Consider the following 26,207-nt stretch of genomic DNA (forward strand, 5'->3'; position numbering starts at 1 on the left):
ACTCTTTTGTGTTTTCACCTGTGAGTGATTTTTCACTGATTTCTTGTTCAGATATGGTATTGTTGTTATCTTTTTTCTGTAAAGTAGTTTTCTATGGTGAGCTCCTGTTTAGCTGTTTTCTTTTTCATTTTTGTTGTTATCTCTGCTCTTGGGGTATAGGGAGTATAGATCCAAGTGTTTTTTTTTATTCCCTGCTGGGGCTGGAATATATTTACTGGGATCTATTCACTGGGATCTATTCAATATTCACTTGTTGTTGGCTAGGATGTTGCCTATGTGGTCCAGGTCTTGCCTTTGCAGAGATTTTTTTCCTCTTTTATGTCCAGCTTTTGACTTAGTAGTGTTTTGTTCCTGACTCAGTCCTGTCTTTTACCATGGTGTTCTCAGGGTTTAGACTTTCTTTATAGTTGGGGTCCTCCCTGATGGATTTCTATCTAGCTGCCAGGATCTTTACTCCTGTAAAGCTATTGGTACCTGGATTGCACTGTGACTAAAAACCTACTGCTGGCTTTCCCACTCTCCTACTTCCTGACCTGTACTTCCCCCTTTACCCCAAAGAGACAGAACTTAACTGAAGATCCTCCATGATTTGAACAGTTGAAAGCTTCTTTGAATCTTCTCTTTTTAGCAGGATCTGTAGTTCAAATGTCGTATTACAATCTTCATTTATCTTTGTAAAGGAAAACCTCCAGCAGCATGTTAGCATCGTGCTGCCATTTTGGCTCCAGAAGTCTTTACTATTTTTTTGCTACTTACTTTTTTCTTTTCTCCTTTTATTTGTAAGGTCTACTAATCAAAGAAAATATCCCCCCCTTGATTTTGTCAATCTCTCCCTTAAGTTCCCTAGTTAAAAAACCTTTGAGTATTTGTTACATCAGTTAATTATTCATTGAGAAGGTCATACCTTTCAATATTATCAAGTAGATTAATGACATAAATGAGAGAAACCAATATCCTGGGGAGAATCTAAACTACACCCTTCTTCCAAAGACCTGAATTTATTCCTTCTTTAGAAGGACTTTACTGACAATGAGAATGCATTGCCTTTTATGATTTGGTCAGATCCCACTCAAACTTATATAGAATTTAATCTAAGGTGAAGTAGTCTATTGCGTTCTCCTAGAACTTGGGGAGAATGAGATCCTTTTGTTTACACAAGAGCGAGACTTGGAGTGGTCTGGGAGATTTTTCCTGTTCAAGGGTAGCATGATAATGGGTTATCTCAGCCCATCATTGCAAAGGTTATATGATCCTTTTAGTAATAGCCTACTGGTCTTATTAATAAAATGATTTAATTATCCACAACTATTTCTCTACAACCTTTTTTACAACAACACAATATCTGTATAAATGAATCTGTACAGACAATTGTGCTATTTAAAAAAATTATTTATATTAGTATTTGTGATTTTATATATATATATATGTATGTATGTATATTCTTATATACATTTGTTTATAGCAGATGAATATAAGCTACTTTGCACTTGATTTTAATATTAAAGATACTTATTTCCCACTAAGTTTATAGTATATTTATCCAAAATTGTCTCATTTCTATTAACAAATATGAGGGTAATTAGGTGGCACAGTGGATAGAGCACTGGACCTTTGAGGGTCATCTCCAATGAGGAGGATCTAAGTTCAAATATGACTTCAGGTACATACCAGCTTTGTTACTTTGGACAAGTCAGATTCTGTCAAAGCCAGGACCATATTCAGTCTGCCTGATCCATATCTGGCCACTGGACCCAGATGAATATGGAAAAGAAAACAAGGCAGGTGACTTAGAATTTCTCCCTGCCTTACTCAAATCCAATTCATATATCAAAATATCACTTCTATGATGTCATGGTCTTTTTTGAGAATGAAGGACAAATAGCAACAACAACAAAAATAACATTAGCTCATCCATTGCCTATACTCTTCAGGAACATAAATGAACTCTTACTTATTTTATACCAATTCTGAGATTTAAGTCTGTCAGCATTTATAATAATGAATCTTATCAGTTTGCATTGAGAAGTTCATCTTCTTTTTAAGATGTTAATTTTATGAAATTAACATAAATATATATTTATGCACATTCCAAAAAATTTAACTCTAAGTCATCACAAAAATCTTCATAAAAAGAACTATTCATTGTTCAATTAGATAATCTCTCATATAATTTATAACAATTATTTTCTGATTGTTAATTGCATGTAAAATCTTCCTTGCTCTGAGATAAAATCCAGCAGTAGATATATCTTACTCAGTATAGGGATTTTGTGGGTAGGGGTGGGGTGGTATATCTCGGTTGTTGAAAAATGAAAGGGCACTTAAATTATGAGTGAATTTCCATGTCAAAAACGGTAAATAGAAACATTAAGTGTGTTGGGGCATTTATTACCAAACAAAATCTCCAATCTTAAAATTCATTGTTGAGGAGAGAAGAAAGAAGAGATACAGTCAGAGATAGAGAAAAAGAAAGAAAGAAAAAAAAAGATATTTAGAGAAAAAAGTATTGCAGAAACTTGGGACCATCCCCCTTAAATGTGTGAAAAAAATTCAAGATCTTGTAACTAAAGAGATAGCAAAAATTGCATTAAAATCAAGAAGAGATTAAGAAAAATGAGGTGTCTTAGATGTCAAAAGATAAGATTTGAGTGAAAAGTCTGTCAAGAAAAGAACTGAAAAACCCCATTGGTTTGGTGATGTGTGAGAATCATTGATGCCTTTTAAGAATATTGCTTTAGGAATTTAATAATTTCAGAATAATTTTGAAAATTTATGTTTAGTAGGAATAAACAGAGCATTTCCAGTAAATTCAGGGATGAAACAAGGATGCCCATTATTATAATTAATATGTAATATAGTATTAAAATGCTAGCAGTAGCAATAAGAGAAAACAAAGAAATTGAAGGAATCAGAGTTGACAATGAGGAAGCTAGACTTTCACTCTTTGTAGATGACATGATTCTATATCTAGAGAACCTGAGAAAATCATTTAAAAAGTGCATTGAAGCAATTAACAAATTCAACAAGATAGCAGGTTATGAAATAAAACCACATAAATCATCAGCATTTCTATAAATGAACAACAAAGCCCAAGAACAAGACATAGAATGAGAAATTTCACTTAAAATAGCTGTAGACAACAGTAAGTACTCTGGAATCTACCTCCCAAGACAAACCAAGAAACTGCATCAACACAATTATGATCTCAGATTTAAATAATTGGGAAAATGTCAAATGCTCATGGATAGGATGAGCTAATATAATAACAATTATAATTCTATTTGGATTAAATTACTTATTCAGTGCCAAAACAATAAAACTTCCTAATTTATCGAGTAAGAAAAAATAGTAAAAAAATTCATCTGGAGCCACAAAAGGGCAAGAATAGCAAGGGAACTGATCAAGGAAGCTCTACCAGATCTAAAACAATACTATAAAGCAGCAGTCAAAAAAACTGCCTGGTACCAGTCAAGAATTAGCGTAATGAATCACTGGATTAGGATAGATTCAAAAGAAGCTCGCACTTTACTGACTATAGCAAACTGCTATTTGACAAACCCAAAGACATCAGCCTCTGAGATAAAAACTCACTACTTTACAAAAATTGTTGGGAAAACTGGGGAATAGTAAAGTAAAAAGTAGACATTGATGCATATCTCACACCCTATACCAAAATAAGTACAAAATGGGAAGAGGATTTAGCCATAAAGAGTAATATCACAGATTAAAAAATAGATGATAGTATACTCTATCTGATCTATGGAAAATGATAAATTTATGGCCAAACAAGAATTAGAGCACCTTATAAACACAAAATGAATGATTTTGACTATATTGAATTAAAAAGTTTTAGAAGAAAGGCAGAAAGCTGGGAAACAATCTTCATAACCAGCTTCTGATAAAAATGGCTTTTCTAAAATATATATGGAGAATTGAATCAAATTTATGAGATCACAAGTCATTCCTCAATTGACAAATGTTCAAAGGATATGAACAGTTTTCAAATGAAGAAATTAAAGCTATATATAATCATATAAATGCTCCAAATCACTATTATTTAGAGAAATGCAAATAAAAAGAAACAATGAGTATCATCTCACACCTATTAGACTAACCTAGATGAGAGAAAGGGAAGATGATCATTGCTGGAGAGGTTGTGGAAGGATTGGGATATTGGTGCTTTCCTGTTGGAGTTGTGAACATATCCAATCTTTCTGGAGAACAATAAGGAAATATACCCAAAGAGCAAAAAACCTTTTCATGACCTTTGACCCAGCAATTACAATTCTAGGACTATATTGAGAAGAAATTGTAAAAAATAGAAGTCCTACATGTTCCAAAATGTTCATAGGAGCTCTTTCTGTAGTGACAAAGAATTGGAAATTCAGGGGCTGCCCATCAATTGGGGAATGACTAAACAAGTTATGGTACATGAATGCTATCGAATGTTATTGTTCTATAAGAAACTCTAGAGAAGTATGGATTAATTTATGGGATCTGATGCTGACCAAAAGGAGTAGAGGCAAGAGAAAAATGTACACATCTTCAACATAATGAGTTAAACCACCTTTATGGAAGTAACTCCTCTTGACAGTCCAGAGAGCTAGGCCATCTGTATTTGACTGGTTATGGATTATATTATCCCCAGCCAGAGGAAGAAAAACAAAACAAAACAAAGCACCCAGAAAAAAAAAAAAGCCCTTCTGAATCTGAACACTTTATAAAAATTTTCTCTTATATATCTCCTTTAATCCTAATTCCTCCTGCCAAAATTGCTAATTTGTAAACATATTTAACAAAATATGTATATAAAATGCTAATCTGATTCTTCCCAGAAGAAAAGAGGGGAATGGGAAGGGAGGATCGGGAAACATGTTGTAGCAGGGAAATACACATGTATAAATGGAAGAAAATGAATAATGAAGTTTAAAATGTTTTAAAGAGGAAAATCGAGTTATTGGTTGGAGAAAGCATTTAATGAAAGAATTGGTACGATATGGTAGTGATATAGTCATCAATATGGTTAAGTTATCGTGGCAAATCTTTTTGTGATTGAAAATCAGAATTGAGTAGGAAATATTAGACAGAAAAATCTGGACATAAGAAAGAGAATTACTGGGACAATAAAATCTTGAAGGAGGTCAGAAGTAAAATAATTAGAAGTATAGAAAGAATCATTAGCTCTAAGAAGGAATAGGGATGCTTTTTTTGTTTTCAACAGCAGGTGAAAAAACAAATAATGATTGTAGATTGTGAGTATTCTTAGACCATTAGGAGAAAGTGGTAAGAACTCCCATCAAATTTTAATTTTCTCAGGGAAATTAACATACAAAATTATAACTTCTAAACATTTAGGAGAGTGATGTATTTCATGTCCAGAATAAAGATAAAAGAACCACTATTTAGGAGTGTCTCCTTGAATAATGACATTTTTAAAATGTTAAATTTAAGTACTATATATTTGTAATAAATTAATATACCTCTTTATTGTACTTTACTTTGAACTCAGAAGGAAGAATAGAATAATTGAATATTTTGGGGTTCTCTAAGTGGGCTTAGGGAATTTGAAATGCCAGGATATCTAGCAAATAATGAATCCTAAGTGATGACTAATGAATCATTAGAGTAGTATATATTGTAGTTGCAGTTGGATGTACAACCAGATGAAATAATTGGGTTAAACATCAAAGATTTCAATCAGGAGGATACCCCGATCTTCCCACTTTATTAGATTGGGAGACTAATTTAGAGAAAAAGTATGGAAATTTACTTAAGTACACAGAAATATTGATGATAAGAGTCAGAAATTTAGTTTGACTCTCTTGCAGTTTGCAGATTTTTATAGATTTTAAACTGTCAAAGTGGTAGTTTAAGGGGCTTAACTTGGAACATAGGAAGCATTAAGGTCCAAAGTCATGAGGAAACACAAAGCTTTTTTTCAAGTGAGAAAATATGAAATGTAGAAGAGAAGGAATTTAATCTGAATAGATTCCTGACCTTTTAAATATTGAAGTAGCTGTAATGTTTAAATCTTCTTAGCAAATGAAGAGAAGTAGAAAAAAGTCATCCTTAAAAGTGAGTTGGAATATATCCCCTGACAGCTGCCTTGAGTGGATACCATAGATTTTGGTATGTTGTTTTATTATTGTCATTATCTAGAATGAAATAATTAATTCTTTGTATACTTTGTTGTTTTATACACTCATTATTTAAATTGAGGTTATTTAGTTTCCAATTAGTTTTGGGTCTATATCTTCCTGGGCCAATACTGCATATGATTTTGGTTGCATTATGATCTGAGAAAGAGGTATTCACTATTTTTGACTCTCTGCAATTTATCATTAGGTTTTTATGCCCTAGTACATGATCAATTTTTGTGCAAGTGCCATGTACCTCAGGGAAAAAAGTATATTCCTTTTTATCCCAATTCAATTTCCTCCATAAGTCTATCATAACGAGGTTTTCTAACAATCTATTTACCTCCTTAATTTCCTTCTTGTTTATTTTATGATTAGAATTATCTAAATCTGGGAGCAGGGGATTGATGTTTCCCAGTAGCACTTTTTCTCTCTATGTCTTCCTTTAGCTCTTTCAACTTCTTCTCTAAGAATTTGGTTGCTGTACCATTGGCTGCATACATATTTAGTATTGAAATTACTTTATTGTCAATGGTATCATTTAGTAGCATATAGTTCCTTCCTTCTCTCTATTAACTTTATCTATTTTTTCAGGTGCTTTGTCTTAGATAAGGATTGTTACCCTTGCTTTTTTTCTCTTCAGCTGATCCAAAATATAATTTGCCCCAAATTTTTACATTTACTCTACAAGTATCTCTCTGTTCAAATGGTTGTCTTGTAAGCAGCATAATGTAGGATTCTGGTTTTTAATACAGTTACTTACATTTTAAATGACAGTTCATTCCACTCACACTCAAAATTATAACTTCTAACTCTTTTTTGCCCTCCCTTCTATCTTCCCACTGTTTGTATTTTTCCACTTTTTTCACTTTTATCCATACTCCCCAGTATTTTTTTCTGAATACCACCACCTTCTTCCCCTTTCTTTCTCCTTCCCCTTTTCCACTTCTTCCCTCCCTTCCTTCTGTTAATTCCTGTTTTTCTCCTCCTCCCCATCCTCCCCTCCCCTTTCCCCTCTTAATACTTGAAAGGTAAGATAAGATTCTTAATTTAACTGAATATGTATAAGTTGACTTTAAACCAAGTCTGATGAGAGGAAGATTCATGTGGTTCTCACCTACTCCCATCCTCCTCTATATTACAATGGGTATTTTGTACTTCTTAATGTATTGAGATTTACCCCATTCATTCTCCTACATCCTCCCTTCTCCTTACTGTCCCCCCTTTTAAAGAGGTATTGTTTTTAACTCATTCTATCTGAGTTGCAGTAAAGACAGAAATATCCATCATTTCATCATTTCTGGCTAATTATGTTCTCTCTCTCTCTCTCTCTCTCTCTCTCTGTGTGTGTCTGTCTGTCATAGAGTTACAGTTCTTGAGAGTTATTAGAGTCTCCCAAGTAGGGATATATATCCAGTTTCCTTTTATTGGATAGCAGTCTCACAGATAAATCGTGACTGTCCATCATGTCTGACTAAGTATATTCTCTCTAATAGAGCTACAATTCTAAAGAGTTATGAGAATATTTCTCCCAGGTGGGTATATATACAGTTTCATCTTATTGTATAACATTTTTTTCTTTAACTTTAATTAATTAATTTATTTGTTTATTTTACCTTTGTATGTTTCTCTCAGAACTCCTGTTTAATGTCCAAATTTTCTATATAATTCTAATCTTTTCATCAGGAAATGTGCAAAGACTCCCATTTTTTAAATGCCCATCTTTTCCCCAGAATAGAAGTCTCAGCTTTGCTGAATAGTTGATTTTTTACTGCATTCCAAGCTCCCTTGTTCTTCTTATATCTTTACATTCTTATATTAATAAATTAGAGAAAGAGGAAATCAATGAACTAAATATGCAACTAAAAAATTAGAGAATGAACAAATTAAAAATAACCAATTAAACACCACATTAGAAATCATAAAATAAGGAGAAATTAATAAAACAAATGCAAGAAAATATTGAATTAATTGAATATTGAATAATAAATAGAACCAAGTTGGTTTTATGAAAAATCACTAAAATGGATAAACCTCTGGTCAATTTGATTAAAAAAGAAAGAAGAATTCCAAATTGTTAGTATCATAAATGAAAAAGCTGAACTCACCAGTAATGAGGAGGAAATTAAAGTAATAATGCAGAATTATTTTGCTCAGTTCTATGTGAATTAATTTGATATGACATTAAATACTTAAATAACCCTATCACAGAAAAAGAAATGATGAATTCACAAATTAATTCTATCAAACATTTTAGGAACAAGTGGTTCCAATTCTATATAAACTCTTTGGAAAAATAGGTGAAGACAGAACTCTGCCTAATTCTGTCTATGATACCAATATGGTGTTGATACCTATACCAGGAAGATTTAAAACAGAGAAAGAAAATTGGGATTTAATCCAGGCATTCAAGGTTGGTTCAATATTAGGAAAACAGTATAATTAATTTTATCAATAACAAATCTATCAGAAATCATATGAGTATAACAATGGATGCTGAAAAAACTTGAAAAAATACAGTACCTATTCTTACTAAAAACACTAGAGAGTGTAGGAATGAATGGATTGTTCCTTAGAATAATAAGCAGTATCAATCCGAAACCATCAAGAACCATCAAATGAATCAGGGATAGGCTTGAGTCATTCTCAGTTAGATGAGAGGTGAAACAAGGATGCCCATTATCAAGACTTCTATTCACAATGGTATTAGAAATATTAGGTTCAGCAATAAGAGAAGAAAAAGAAATTGAAGGAAATAGAAAGATGAGACAAAACTCTTACTCTTTGCAGAGGACATGATGGAATACCTAGAGGATCACAAAAAATTATCTAAAACACTGCTAGCAACTTTAGCAAAGTCAGAGGATATAAAATAAACCCTCTTAAATCCTCTATAATTCTATATATAACTATCAAGATACTGCAGAAAGAGCTAGAAAGAGAAATCCCATTCAAAGTAACATTAGATCATATACAATTCTTGGGATTCTACATACCAAGGCAGACTCAAAAACTTTTTGAAAGCAATGAGAAAACACTTCTCACACAAATAAAATAAGATTTAAATAACTGGATACACATCAACTGTTCATGGATAGGTTGAGATAATATAATAAAGCTGACAATTCTACCAATAGTAAAGTACTTTTTTTAGTGCCAGACCAATCAAAATACTTTAATGAGTTAAAATAAATTTTAAGTAAATTCATATGGAGAAATAAAATCAAGAATTTCCATAGATTCTTTGAAAAAGTGCAAGAGAAGGTGGATTAGACATACAATAGCTAAAATTATATAATAAAGCTTCAGACATCAAAGCTGCCTGGTACTAGCTAAGAAATAGAGTGGTGGGTCAGTGCAATAGAATAGTTGCAATAGCAGGAAATTATTATAGTAATCTGATGTTTGATAACACCAAAGAATCCAACTATTGGTATAAAAACTTTCTCTTTGATAAAAATTGTTGGGAAAATTGGAAGTAATTATGAAGAAACTTGGGTTTGAGCAATACCCTATACCAAGATACGATAAAAATGGATACAGCATTTAAACTTACAAAACAATATTATAAGCAAATTAGGAGATAAAGGAATAGTTTCCCTCTGATCTATGGAAAGGGAAACAGTTTTTGACCAAGAAAGTGATGGAGAACATCATTAAAAACAAACTAGACAATTTTGATTACATTAAATTAAAAATCTTTTATATAGACAAAACCACTATAAACAAGAGCAAAAGAAACGTAGCCAATTAAGAAACAATTTTTTACAATTAGTATTTCTGACAAAGGATTTATTTCAAAAATATACAGAGAATTGAGTCAAATTAAAAAAAAAGGAAGCCATACCCCAATCAACAAATGCTCAAATGATATGGAAAGGCAATTTACAGCTGAAGAAATCAAAGTGATCCATATTCATATGAAAAACTGTGCTAAATCATTACTTATTAGAGAAATGCAAATTAAAGCATCTCTGAGGTACCACAATTCTCAGACTGACCAACATGACCAAAAAGGACAATGATCAATGTTGGAAGGGATGTGGGAAATCTGGGACACTATTACATTGTTGGTGGAACTGTGAACTCATCCAAAATTTTTGGAGAGCAGTTTGGAATTATCCCCAGAAGGCAAAGAAAATGTGCATACCCTTTGATCCAGCAATATCACTACTGGGTCTATACCCTGCAGAGATGGGGAAAAAGAGCAAAAGCATCACTTGTGAAAAAATATTCATAGCAGCCCTGTTTGTGATGGCAAAGAATTGGAAATTAAGTGAGTGTCATTCAATTGAGGAATGGCTTAACAATATATGGTATATGTATGTCATTGGACACTGTTCTTCTATTAGAAACCAGGAGGGATTGAAATACATGGAATTCTGGAAGGATTTGCATAAACTAATTTTGAGGAAGATGAGCAGAACCAGAAAATCATTGTACACTCTAACACCAATTTAGGGGTGAAGATCAACCTTAATGGACTTGCTCATTCCATCAATGCAACAATCAGGCACAATTCTTTTCTATCTGTGAAGAAGAATGCCATCTGTATCCAGAGAAAGAGCTGTGCAGTTTGAACAAAGACCAAAGACTGTTACCTTTAATTTAAAAATAACATTATCTTATGTAATTTTGCAATCTCTTATACTTTTTTTATATAAGAATATGATTTCTCTCTCATCACATTCAACTTAGATCAATGTATACCATGGAAACAATGCAAAGACTAACACACTGCCTTCTATAAGGGGTGGAGGGACAGAAGGAAGATTAGGGGGAAATGTGTAAAACTCAAAATTAATAAAATCTTTCAAAAAGTGAGGTAGGTGAAAAATTGTATGGTCAAGGAATTAGATGAATAGTCAATGACTGCAAAACTCTCTAAGTGTGACAATAAAAAGAAGAGGAACAAAAGTTATTCACATGATATCACTGAGAACATTATGTGAATTATCTGAAGTTAATTAAATCACCAAAAACAATTTTGTGAACTTAAGGGGCAAAATGAGTTAGTTAGTAGTAGTTTCTTTTCCAGTTTTGTCCAACTCTTTGTGACCCCATCTGATGATTTCTTGGCAAAGACACTTGAGTGGTTTGCCATTTACACTTTCAGCTCATTTTGCAAATGAACATATAGGAAACAAAGTGAATTGACTTACCCTTGTCACACAGCTTGTAAGTATCTGGGACCGTACTTAAACTCAAGATGATGAGTATTACTGTCTCCAGGACCAGCTCTCTATCTTCTATAAAACCTAACTGCCCCAATATGGCATCATAGAATTAAGAGAAGATCATGCCCTTCTCTTGGTCATGAACAATTTTCAGAAAATTAATATGAGTAATTCTTCTACTAACGCTGACATATGTTAACGCTTCTATTTCTTAATAGATAGTCTTCATAAGATAGTAAGAAAAAAACTGAAAGCCCTATCCAAATAACACCCATCTTCTTCTGTAAAAATTTGAATGTTATGCAGTATAATTATTACCTATCAACAAATGATTCTAGAAATGTAACTCAAGAAGGAGGTGGAAGAAACTTCAGTTCTCAAGTAAAATTCTTTCTTTGACAAAAGAAACTAGAACCAGAAAGATTAAATTACTTACCCAATATATTACACAAATATTATGCATGAGGTGTGGTTATTGGACCTAGATCTATGGACTCCATTTATGCATATATTTTATTACTAGATACTAACTGAAAGCTTTTTCCATATTGGTAGGTACTACCAGTACTCAGAACATTTATAATAACTTTTAAGAGCCTCACTTCTTGTCACATTGACTATCAAAATACCCTTTATTGAAATCAGTGACCTTTAATCTGAATAATCAGTGAAATTAAGGATTTTAGAGTCATGAGATTCTTGGTGACCAGTCTAAAGTTACACAACTCGTACATAAAGAGCTACGGGTAAAGTTTAGTAAGGTTATAACCTTATAATGAATATATCAGAGTAATATATAACTTCAAAAAGAACTATCTTGAATGATAAATACACTGGTTTGTACTTGTACAAAAGGTAATAGAAAGATAATGGCAGATGACTGAGTAGGTGAATGGCATGAATATATTCATGTTTTAGGAAACAGATTTTTTTTATTTTGGGGAAGTTAGATAAGTGGACCACAAGACAAGGCAAGAGCATCAATTAGAAGGCTTTATAATAGTCTAGTTGGGCCTGATGAGCTATATAGAAGTTTTGTCTATGAGGATGAAAATCTATCCCCTTATCCTTTTCAGTCATGTTAGTAAATGCCTTCCTTGAAGGATGAACATCTTCTCAAAGTCAACAAATGCACTAATGGCAAATTCTTCAACTTGAAAAGGCTACAAGCCAAGACAAAAGTAGAGGGAGTGTTGATGTATGATCTATTATTTTCTGATGATTGTGCAGTCAATGCAACCTCTGAAATTGAGATGCAACAAAGGATGGATCAAGTCTCAGCTGCATGCTCTAATTGTAGTTTAAAAATTATCTATTGATTACAACAAATGGGCAAATTTTGAGTATGGCAGAAAAGTTCACTTATCTTGGCAGTGTTTATTCCAGGGACGTACAAACTGACAATTGGACTGACACACGCATTATCAGAGTTAAATCAGTATTTGGCAAGCTCTGAAAGAAAATGTGGGAAAAAACAGACTAACAACATATTTGAAGGTCTACAAAGCCATTGTGCTGACATCATTGCTATATGCCTATGAAACTTAGACAATTTACCAGCACCATGCCAAGAATCTGAATTACATTCATTTAAATTATCTTAGGAAAATTCTGAAGATCACCTGGCAAAAGATAGCAGACACTGAGATCCTTTCTCATGATAAACCATCTAGTATTCCAACATTACTACAGAGTTAAACTACCCTGGACTAGCCATCTTTTTAGAATGCCAGAATTATATTTGCCAAAAAGATTATGCTATAGAAATCTCACACAGGGCAAGTGCTCACAAGGGGATCAGAAGATAGGATATGGAGATACCTTGAATTGAAGGAGCTCTAAGGAAATGTGACATATCTAAGTTTAGAGTATCTATCCCAGATGTTCACATGCACTACTTATGCCTGATTTGAGGTAGAGTATTCTGAGGTCATATTGGGCTGATTAGCCTCAGTTGGACACACTGTAATTTCTCTCAATTATAATGATGCGATTTTGGTCTTCTTTGATAATGAAGGACAAGTATAAACCAACTATGTAAAGTTAAGTGATAGTGTAAATATATACATATATACATAAATCTTATTTTTCATTTTTAATAAAATTTTATTAATATTCTATTAATTTTTCAGCTACTTGCAAAGGTAGTTTTTGCCAATCTTTTTTTGCAAGACTTGAGTTTTACAGTTTTCTACTTCTTTCACTCCCTTCCCTTCACCCTGCCCCTAAGAGAAAGCAAACTGATATGGGCTTTACATTTGCATCCATGATAAACATAGATCAAAACTGAATATGTCATGAGAGTAGAATCATATCCAAACAGAAGAAAAGAAAACAGTAGAGAGAATAAAATTAAAAAATACATAATGCATAAGACAATTTTTAAAAATTTAAGGTAGGGGCAGCTAGGTGGTGCAGTGGATAGAGCACTGGTCCAGGAGTCAGGAGTACCTGAGTTCAAATCTGGTCTCAGGCATTTAATAAGTACCTAGCTGTGTAGCCTTGGGGAAGCCACTTAACCCCATTGCCTTACAATGAAAAAAAAAACTAATAAAAAAATAAAAAATAAACTAAAAAATTTGAAGGTAATAAGCTTTTGTCTTCATTTCAAACCACAGCTCCTTCTCTGGATATGAATGGTATTTTCCATCACAAATTGCTTACAATTGTATTTGATAATTGAAATGAACAAGTCCATCACAGTAGATTATGACCCTCTGTTGTGTTTCACTTGTATAATGTTCTTCTATTTCTGTTCATTTTTTTCAGAATCAATACTTTCAGATCTTCCCAGGCTTGTCTGAAATTGTGTCCCTCAAGATTTATTATAAAATAACAATGTTCCATCATATACATATAGAACAATTTGATCATTCATTCCTCAATTCATTCTCATAAATTTCCATTTCATTTACACTACAAAAAGTGCTGTTATAAATATTTGTGTACATGTAGGAGTTTTACTCTTTTTCATGAGCTCTTCAGGATACATACCTAGTAGCTGTATTACTGGATCAAAGGATATGCACATTTTTATTGCCCTTTGAACATAATTCCAAATTGCTTTCTAGAAAGCTTGGATCAGTTCACATATCCACCAACAATGCATTTATAACCCACTTTCCCACACTTTCTCTAACTCTAATCATTAACTTTTTCTGGCTCATACTGATCAATCTGAGGATATGTCAAGTGGTACCTCTGAGATGATTTAATTTGCATTTTCTCTAATCAATAATGATTTAGAACAATTTACAGAAGAATATAGATAACTTTGATTTATTTTTCTTAGAATTGCTTTTCCATATCCTTTGATCTGTTATTAATTGGAGAATGATGTGGTTTTATTTTGCTTTTGTACATTTGACTTGGTTCTCTATATATTTTAGAAATGAGTCCTTTGTCAGAAACACAAATCATAAAAATGTTTCCCAATTTACTACATTCCTTTGAATCCTAGTTGCAGGGTTATTTTGGGGGGGGCAAAACCTTTTTAATTTTATGTAATCAATATTATCCAGTTTGTTTTTATGATGTTCTCTATCTCATTTTTGGTCATAAATTGCTTCCTTTTACTTATATCTGATAGGTAAAGTAATTGACTTATAATAAATCCTGCACCCATTTTGACTTTATAATGTTATAGGGTGTGAGATATTGGTCTATTCTTAGTTCTGCTATACTGTCTTTTAGTTTTCCTAGCAGTTTTTATTGAAGAGTGAGTTCTTATACCAGACTGAAATCTTTAGGTTTATCAAATCACATATTACTATCTTAATTTTACTGCTGACTCTCTTGCACCCAATCTATTGCACTGAACCACCACTCCATTTCTTATCTAGTACCAGAGTTTTGATGACTGTTGCAAAGTGAACATATTTAAGAAAGTTTGAGTATATAAAAATGACAGTTTCACAGTGAATTGGATATTGAGTTAAAGCAGAGTTAATATTTGAGGATGAAAATGAATTTGTCCACCTGAATGGAAATATACTATTTAAAGAAAAGTCCAGAAGGAATATGTGTTTACCAAAAATGCAAATTAATTGTCTTGAATTTGGGAAGAATAAGATGTATATAGTATATTTAATTCAAAATATTGACTAGATTGGTGCTATTTAGGAGAAAAGCTAAGACTAGATAATATCAATGCTCTATGTGATAGAAAAGGAAAAAAATGTTTTTTTCCACTAAAGGGACAAAGAAATGTTGCAACTATAAGTCTGTTTTATTATAGACTCCCATTATGAATAATTGGAGGAAATTTTTTAAAAATTTCAAAAAGTCACATGGTCTGTAATATTTAGTGAAAATAAATGATTGGCTTAAACATTTTGATGCATGTTGACCATGAAACTAACTTGTTGTAATAACAGTGTTTTTAATTGACAAATGTCTGTAACTAAGGTTTTTGACAAAGGAACTGCTCCATATTAATGTGTTCTTTTCTCAAAGGTTTTTGTGAACTTAAAGATTTTTTGGCATATATGGCTTCTTTTGACAACTCAAACTTACATTTTCAATGCTTGCAGAGATAATTTTGCAATACATAATTCTATGATTATATAACAGTAGTTCATGATATATGTCATTGTGTCTGGGAGAATTAATATATTCATTAACACATTTTTTTCAGTATATTTTGTATGGAAGAAAACAATAAATAAAAATTATTAATAAATGTATTCATTTTCTTTGTTATCCTTGAGACATGGCAAAAAAGGGCAGATGCAATCATTTACAAAATCACTTAGCATCTAAAATGAGCCAGCATGATGAACAGATTTTATTTTCTTCTAGTCCTGCAAATAAATTGTTAAGAATAATTAAGACCATAATGATTGTAGTTTCATCATAGCCTACTGCAAAATCCTAATGAAATAATTAATTTAATACACAGGAGTGATCGTGAACACACATACATATACACATTCAAAATTAGACCTATGTATTTTCTCTTAATACTTGTGGGTCATTAAAGAAAGCAAGGGCTATTGATGTAACTTAAAACATTAATATTGAAATAATAAAAGTGGTTTCAATTATAAATAATAAATCTTACTAATAATAAATATTAACATAATACCTACTATGTGTCCTGGCACTCTCCTAAGTACTTTACAAATATGTTTACATTTGATCCTTATAACCCTGTGGGGTAGGTGTTATTATTATCCTCATTTTACATTTGAGGAAACTGAGGGGAACAGAGGTGACATAATATACATAAAGTCACTTGACTTGAACTCAGCTCTTTTTGACTTACAACATTCTACCCATTGTACCACTTAGGTCTCCTAGAGGGTCCACCTCCATTATCATGGTTGGAAAACATAAAGAAAAAGTTTGCTATATACATGAACCAATGAAAATTATGATGTTACAAGAAAGCTTTATTAAAAAAAAAAAACAAGTTGTTTCTCTTGTCATTTTCTACTTAACCAGAATGAAACTAAAGTAATGGATTTTTAAAATTGTTTTTGTTAAAGTACTTGACACAGGCTTAAGATTTGATAACAGTGTTGATTGTTAATTATTGTATTTATATAGCACCTTTCTTCCAGGAAATGAAATTGCTTTAATTGTGCTACATTTCCATAAAATCAAATTAATCTTCACAGTCCTATGATATAATTGGAACAGATGCTGTTGTTTCTACTTTAAGCACAAAGGGAAGGAACGCATATGGCTTATATTGAAAGATAGCAAAAATAACATTAATCCATTGACTATATGGCCATTCAAATAAAAATAATACATGAATTTAAAACATTCTTAATTTATGACTATTCTTATTGGCATCTTATTATTAAGACACTCTAAAAGAGTGAAATCTATTCATATAGATTGCTAACAAAAGGTGGAATTATTGACCTCATTAAAGTTCATTAATTACTGAAAATTAATTGCAAATAAAATGTACAAAAAAGATTCCCTTTGCATATTTACATACAACAGGTGAAAGGCAATTATTTTCCCTTGGTGGAAGAAAAGGATACATTTATTAGTTAAATATATTTAACATTTTCTTAAAATTTTACTTTATTATTCAATTTCCAATTTCATGCAAAGAAAATTTTAAACATTCATTCATTTATCAAGTTTATGAATTTTACATTTTCTTCCACCTGGTCTCCCATTTTCCCTCTCCATGAAAATAAGAAATTTGGTAAAAACTGTACATGCACAGTTATTTTAAATATATTTCCATATTGTAAAAGAGGAAACAGAACTAAGGGGGAAAATAGATGAAAAATATAGAAAAAAACAGTTTAAAATGTCAATATAATTTGCTTTGCTCTGCATTAACACAACATAGTTATTTCTCTGCATGAGGATGACATCTTCTGTAACCGGTCATTAGGGATTGAACTTGATCAGTATACTGTTGCGAAAAACAATGTTCATTATAGCTGTATGTTTTGTTTTGTTTAATTTTAAGAAGAAATTTATTTCTTCCTGAATAAGGAAGAGGAAAAAAGCCAGAAGAAGGCTCCCTATCCAGCCTCTGAAAGATTTGCTTTTCTTATGTTAATATTCAGAGAAGAGTACCATCATAATAATGGCATGAAGTAGTTAAGCTAATTTGTAGAGAGGACTACTTCCAAGCAAGGTGCACTGAGCTATATATGAATAAGTATAAAAATTCAAATTTGGGGAATTGAAAACAAGCATTTAGGTGAACACATGACCTCAGTGGTATCTAAGCGTTCCCTACAGTCAACCAGCTTCCCCAGGAGTATCTCTGAGATCAGCTTGAAATCTCCAGTAAGCTTTTGGGTTAAACACTCTCTAGTCACATAAACCTACATTCAAATAAAATTAATAAAGTATAAATAATAAAGTATTGTTTCCACAAGTTCCAATTGGTCACTTATGGGTGTTGACTGAATCAGAGTGATCGTAAATAACAATTGTTTCTGTTTTTACCCAAAACTCTGAGGATCTTCCCCTCTCAGATTGATTTTCTTTGAGACAAGGTAAAAGAGGTCATTTTTTTCTTTACATCTTTGTTAGCAAGTCTTTATCTCTTATTTTAAAAGGGCCAAAATCTTCCAGGGCCATCTCCAGTCATCCTGATCCATATCTGCCCATTGGACCCAGTTGACTCAGAGGAGAAAGTGAGGCTGGTGATTGCACATCCCTAGTTTAGTTAAATCCAATGCTTTTGCATGTCATGGCATCACCTCCTTTGAGAATGAAGGACTAACTACAACCTATATGAAAAGAAGCCAACAAACTCCTTTCTTTTTTTCTTTCCGCTAGATGAGGTTTAACAAAAAGTGAAGTTTTTTGATGAATCAGAAAGTTGCCAGAGGAAACAATATGATCCCCAAATAATAAGGAAAAGGAATGTGGGTATTTCACTCTTGCAGACTAACACAAATATCATGAAACATAAAGGCAAGAGCAAAATGACAGTGATTACCAATATTAAATGCCAATATGTCTCATTGTTCCCCATGCTATCTCCATGCTAGCTCCATGATACCTACGAACTTTTCTGACTTCCATTAATTTCCAGATAAATTCCCTAAATGTATGATAACCCCTTTGTTTCCTCTTTAATGCTAACAACCTTTGTTGATTGTCTATAACTTATTCTGTATATATCCTGTTTAGATCTCATTTAAATGTTGTCTCCACTATTAAACTGTGAGCTCCTTGAGAGCAAGGACTCTTACCTTTCATGCATTCCTATTTTACCTATTGTGGAGAACCTCATTTTGCTCTCCATCTCATTTGAAGCTTTGTAAATGATTTAGAGTAAAAAATTTTGCTCAAGAATTCAAATTGAGTGAAGAAGCAGAAATCAATCATTGTCTTCCATTGCTTGTCTTACATTATGTTTTAATTTAAATTTAATTTTAATTTATTTGCAAATTCCTAAAATAATCTTGTTGAAAGAGTAAACATAATCCTCCCTCCCCACACACAAAAATAATATAAAAAAAACTCAGGAGACATAAAGTGAAAGAAAGAGAAAAAAAATGTTCCTTAACTGCTTCTTTATTTCTTAACCAGGCAGTTTTAATGTTGACTACTTTATATTATTGTTTGAGATCTGATACAGCTAAGTCACTTTTCTTTGCAATTTTTTCAACAATTCCTTGATATTCTTTTTTTTTCCAGTAGTAGGTGATCATTTCTATTGAACATTTTTTTTTAATTTATTTATTTTCATTCATTTCTACATGCAAAATTTCCCTCCACTCTCCTATCCCAACCCCCTCTCTTCAGTAGGGAATTGCCAGGTTAGTATTTTATTTACATATTTTATTGAACATATTTACAAAGTGTTAATTTTCCACATGAGGAACTAGGATTAAGGGAGACAAATAAGATAACTTTTATAAGGTATTCATCAGATTTGAAAGGGCTGTTTTTTTTTTCTGTGTGTATTGTTTTCTTTTGTTTTTCTTCCTCTGGTTGGGGATAACATAGCCCATAACAAATCATTTAACCTAGCTCTCTGAACTATTGAGAGGAGTTGCTTGCTTCAAGGTTGTTCATTTCATCATGTTGAAGATGTGTACATTGTTACCTTGGCTCTACTCCCTTCATTCAGCATCAAATCCCATAAGACATTCCATGCTTCTCTAGATTTTGACCACTTATGGTTTCTTAGAGAATAATAATATTCCATAGAATTCACATAGCATAACTCGTTTAGCTATTCCCCAAGTGATGTGCATCCCCTCAATTTCCAATTCTTTGCCACTACAAAAAGAGCTTCTATGAATATTTTGGAATCTGTAGGACTTTCCCCATTTTTAAATTTTCTTCTGGGCATATTCTTAGAAATGGGATAGCTGGGTAAAGGGTATGAATACTTTGATAACTCTATGAGCACAGTTTCATATTGCTTTCCAGAAAGGCTGGATCCAAATTCACTAGCAATGCATCAATGGCCCAATCCTCCCCAACCTTTCATCTTCCCTTTTTCTCATCTGGGCTAATCTAATCGGTGTGAGATGATACCTCATTGTTGTTTAAATTTGCATTTCGGGGTGGCTAGGTGGCGTAGTGGATAAAGCACCAGCCTTGGAGTCAGGAGTACCTGGGTTCAAATCTGGTCTCAGACACTTAATAATTACCTAGCTGTGTGGCCTTGAGCAAGCCACTTAACCCCCTTTGCCTTGCAAAAACCTAAAAAAAAATAAATTTGCATTTCTTTAATCAATAGTGATTTGGAGCATTTTGTCAGATGATTACATATAGCTTTAATTTCTTCATTTAAAAATTGTTCATATCCTTTGACAATTTATCAATGGGGAAAAGACTTGTGATCTTACAAATTTGATGTAATTTTCAATATATTTTAGAAATTAGACCTTTATTAGAACTCCTGGTTGTGAAGATTGTTTCCCAGTCTTCTGCTTTTCTTCTAATTTTAGCAGCATTGATTTTATTAATGAAAAACTTTTTAATTCAGTTTAGTCCAAATCATTCATTCATTTTGCAGTTTATAATGTGCTCTAATTCTTGTTAGGTCATCAATTTTTCACTTTTCCATAGATCAGATAGAGTATTTTTTCATCTATTAATTTATCTATGGTATCGCTCTTTTTGCTTAAATCTTTTACCCACTTTGAGCTCATTTTGGTATAGGATGTGAGATGTGTATCTATGCCTAGTTTTTGTCATACAATTTTCCAGTTTTCCCAACAATTTTTGTCAAATATTGAGTTCTTATCCCAGAGGCTGGTGCCTTTGTGTTTCTCTGATAATAGATCACTGTAGTCTTGAACCTATCCAAATCCACTGATCCATTACTCTGTTTCTTAAATAGTACCAGGCAGTTTTGATGACTGCTGCTTTATAATATATTTTTAGATCTTGGAGAGTTAGTTCTTGCCTTTCTGTTGCTCTAGATGAATTTCGTTACTATTTTTTCTAGCTCAGTAATGTAGTTATTTGGTAGTTTGATTGGTATGGCACTAAATGAATAATTTTTGTTAGAATTGTCATTTTTATTGTATTAGCTCTATCTATCCATGAGCATTTGATGTTTTTTTCCAATTATTTAACTCTGACTTTATTTGGGTGAGATGAACTTGATAATTGTGTTGATACAGTTTCTGGGTCTGTCTTGGGAGGAAAATTCCCAAGTACTATATTGTCTACAGATATTTCAAATGGAATTTTTCCCTCTATCTCTTACTCTTGGGCTTTGTTGCTCATATATAGAAATGTTCATCACTTAAGTGGGTTTATTTCATATCCTGCTACTTTGATGAATTTTTTATTTATTTCAAGGAGAATTTTATATGATTTTCCTGGGTTCTCCATGTATACCATCATATCATCTGCAAACAGTGAGATTTTTGCTTCCTCATTGCAAATTCTGATTCCTTCCATTTCTTTTTTTTGAATAACAAGTTTCATATTACACAATTTAGTCCTTCAGTATTAACTGTTACAAACTTTCTTTTCTTTTCTTTTTTCATTTTTTATTTATTTACACATTAGTTAAATACTGTTGTTCTAAGAGTAAAGGTAATCATCCCTCCCCTCACAAAAATTAAAAAATAAACTCATGACAGACAAAGTGAAAGAAAGAAAAACAATATGCTTAATTCTGTGTTCCTGATACCATCTGCTTGCTCTCTCTCTCTCTCTCTCTCTCTCTCTCTCTCTCTCTCTCTCTCTGGTGGATGACATTCTTTATCATATGTCCATCAGAGAAATTACTTCCATATTTTTCCACAGTTGCTGTTGCTGATTGTAATTCCTTCCATCCATTCCTCCCCACTACCATTTATTATATTTTCTCTCTCCTTTCACTCTTACCTCCTTCAAAAGTGTGCTGTGGGGCAGCCAAGTGGTGCAATGGATAGAGCTCTGGCTATGTGGCCAGGAGGCTGAAATCCTGCATTCCACCCCAGAGAGCCAACAAATACTCAGCTCCATGGTCCTGGACAGGCCATGCAATCACATCACCTTGAAAAAATTAAAAAAAGAAAAAAAGTGTTGTATAAGATCACACTCTTCCATGATCTACCCACTCCTCTATCACCTACATCCTTATTCCCCTTCCCTTGTCCTCTTTCATCCCATCCCCTCTATCTCTTTTTATTCCTTTAGATTTCTATATCTTCATAAGTATATATGCTGTTTCCTCTCTGAGGCATTTCTGATGAAAATGAAGGCTCCCTCATTCTCACTCAATTTCCCCCCATTCCATTCCATTTTCTTGACTCTTTTAGAGGAAATATCTTAGTCCATTCTACCTCTCCTTTTCCTTTCTCCCAGTACATTCCCTTTTCATCCACTGACTACATTTTTACAATACATTATCCATTCAAATTCAGCTCTCTGCTATTCCTTATCCATATATGCTCCTTCTAATTGCTCTCCTTAATGACAATGTTCATATGAGTTTCATCAGTATGATCTTCCTATGCAGGAAGACACACATTCCATCACCATTAAATCCTTCATAATTTTCCCTTCTCATCTACCCTCTCTATGCTTCACCTGAGTCCTGTACTTGAAGATCAAACTTTCTGTTCATCTTGGACCATTGCAACAGGAACATTTGAAATTCTCCTATTTCATTGAATGTCTATCTTTTCCATTGAAGAGGATGTTCAGTTTTGTGAGGTAGTTGATTCTTGGTTGTATTGCAATCTCTTTTGCCTTCTGAAAATTATATTCTAAGCCCTATGAGCCCTTAATGTAGTAAATGCTAAGTCCTGTGTAATATTGACTATAGATCCATTATAATTGAATTGTTTTGTTCTGGCTGCTTGTAATATTTTCTCTTTGATTTGGGAGTTCTGGAATTTGGGAGTGATTTTTATGGATCTCTTTCAGGAGGAGATCAGTGGATTCTCTCAGTTTCTCTTTTGACTTCCACTTCTAGATTATCAAGGAAATTTTCCTGTAGAAATTCTTTAAAAATGAAGTCAAGGCGGTGGAGTTGAGATGGTAGGATGAAGGCAGAATTTCCTGGGAAATCCTACCCCTCCAAAAAAAGCAAACAAAAGATGGCCCTAGCCAAAATTTAGTAGGGCAGAACCCACAGAAATACTGTGTGATACATTTTCCCAGTCCAAGATAACTTCGAACTTCCATGGGAAAGGTGTACTTTACAAGGACTAGGGATTGGAAAAAAAGCCACAGGGCAGCCCAGCCCAGAAATCACCAGCAACAGCTTGAAGGGGTGCTGAGAGAACTCTGATGCACCTGAATGAGTGTGGAGTGAGGAGCATGACTGCAGAACCTGCAGCAAGAATTTGGAGAAAGCAGCTGGTACCCCCAGAAACGGTAAGGAATGTCTGCAGAAATTTCTCCACTCTCCATGGGGTAGAACTCTGCTGTTTGCCTACACTCACATATTGCAGTTTGGACCTCCATACTAAATAACCGAGCTGGATCTCTCCTTATAGTCCCAGGGCAGAGGGCAGTGCTGTGGTCATCTACATAGCAAAACACAGGCTAGAGAGCATAAGACCTTGGAGTAATAAAGCTCCAAGTGGGGTGTCCCTTCAAAAAACTCACCCAAAGCCTTGGGAGTGCTGTAAATTAGTCTTGGGCTGAGGAAATGAGTAACAACAGAAAAAAGATGAATCTGACCGTAGAGAATTATTTTAGTCCGATGGAAGGTCAAAACATATAATCAGATAATGACAGAATCAAACCTTCCATATCCAAAACCTCCAAGAGAAATAGAAAATGGGCTCAGACTATGGATGAGCTCAAAAATGACTTTGAAAAGCAATTAAGGGAGTTGTTTGAAAAATTGGAAGTAGAAATGAGAGCAATGAAGAAAAATCCTGAAAACCAAATCAAAAGCTTGGTGAAAGTTATACACAAAAAATACTGAAGAAAATAATATGTTAAAAACCAGTTTAGGCCTAATGGAAAAAGCAAATGAGAAGAATGCCTTAAAAGGCACAAGTGGCCAGGTGGAAAAGGAGATAAAAAAGCTCTCTGAAGAAAAAAAATGCAAAATGGAACTGAAGGAAGCTGGTGACTGCAAGAAAACAGGAAGAAATAAAACTCTTCCAAAAAAGTAAGAAAATGTGAAATATCTCATTGGAAAAACAACCAACCTCAAAAACAGATCAAGAAGAAATAATTTAAAAATTATTAGGCTATCTGAAAGCCATGTACAGAAGAGCCTAGAATTCATTTTACCAGAAAGAATATAGCAAAATTGTCCTGAGATCCTAGAAGCTGTGGGTAAAATAGAAGTCTAGAGAATTCGCTGGTCACCCCCTGAAAGGGATCCCAAAAGTAAAACTTCCATGAATATTATAACCAAATTCCAAAACTCCCAAATCAAAGAGAAAATTCTTAAAGCTGCCAGAAACAGACAATTAAACTACTGAGGCTCCATAGTCAGGATTACACAGCATCTGGTAGCATCTACATTATGGGCTTGTAGGGATTTGAATATGATATTCTGGGAGGCAAAAGATTTTAGTTTACAACTGAAAATCAACTACCAAGCAAAATTGAACATCCTCTTTCAGGGTAAAATATAAGCTTTCAATGAAACAGGGGGCTTTCAAACTTTCCTATACAGATGACCAGAGCTGAAGAAAAAGTTTGATCTCCAAGTACAGGATACTGTTGAACCATAGAGGGAATGGAAGAGAGGGACTTACTATGAGGAACTTGATGATGTTGAACTGTTTGTATTCCTGCACAGGAAGAAGATATTGATAACTCATATGAACTTTCTCATTTATAAGAACTATTAGAAGGGGCATATATAGGCAAGACATAGGAAGGAGTAGAATATAATGGTATGATATGATAAAGGGATGAATCAATTGGTGATGGGGGAAGTACTGGAAGGTAGGAAAATGAGAAGAAGAAGAAACTGAGAGATTTCACATAAGAGTCAAGAACAAAGCTTTTTCAATGGAGTGGAGGGGGAAAGCAAGGGGAAATGAGTGAGCCTTCATTTTCATCATAAATGGCTCAGGGAGGAAATGACATGCAGACATAACAGAGTGAGGATATCTGTCTTGCACTGGAGAAGGATGTGAGTAAAGTGACTGGATGAGGGGGAATGGGGGGAGGGAAGTGGGGAATAGGTGATAGAAGAGAGGGAAGATTGAGGGAGAGGTTACTCAGATGCAACACACTTTTGGACAGGGCTAGCATGAAAGGAGAGAGAGAATAGAATAAATGAAAGTGGACAGAAATAGAGTGGAGATACAGCTAGTAGTAGCAACTGAGGGAAAAAAATATTGAAGCAACTGCTCTGGTGGACTTAAGATAAAGAAAAGAACTCACCAGAGACAGAGCCATTGAAATCTGAATACAGACTGAAGTAGGCTTTCTCTCTCTCTCTTTATACTTGAAGTTTCCCATATTCTTGGGGAGGGGAGGGAGTTTATGTTTATTCTTATATTGACTCTTATAACATTCAATTCACATCAATGTATGGCATGGAAATAATGTAGAGACTTCATATAGTCTTCTGTGGGGAGGGCAAAGGGAGGAGGGAGGAAAATTGTAGAATTCAGAGCCTTGTAGAAAATGATGGGCACATATTACAATTGTATAGAATTTGAAAACAAATAAAATGTTAAAATGTAAAAAAAAAAAATGAAGTCAAGGCTCTTTTCATGACCATGATTTTCAGGTAGCCCAATGATTTTACAATTGTCTTTTCTGAATCTCTGTTCCATTCCAGGTCCATTTTTTTCCCCAAAGATATAATTCATGTTTTTTTTTTTTTTCTGGTTTTTCATTCTTTTGGTATTGTTTTATTTTTCTTGATTCATAGAAAAGTCATCAACTTCCTTTATCTCCATTCTATATTTGAAGGACTGTTTTTCTTCAGAGAGCTTTCTTATATCTGCTTTTCATCTGGCTAATTCTGGTTTTTTAAGGTTTTTTCCTCCTCGTTAACTTTTTGGATTGGTTT

Source organism: Macrotis lagotis, chromosome 1 (genome assembly GCF_037893015.1).
Source record: "Macrotis lagotis isolate mMagLag1 chromosome 1, bilby.v1.9.chrom.fasta, whole genome shotgun sequence".
Taxonomy (NCBI): domain Eukaryota; kingdom Metazoa; phylum Chordata; class Mammalia; order Peramelemorphia; family Peramelidae; genus Macrotis; species Macrotis lagotis.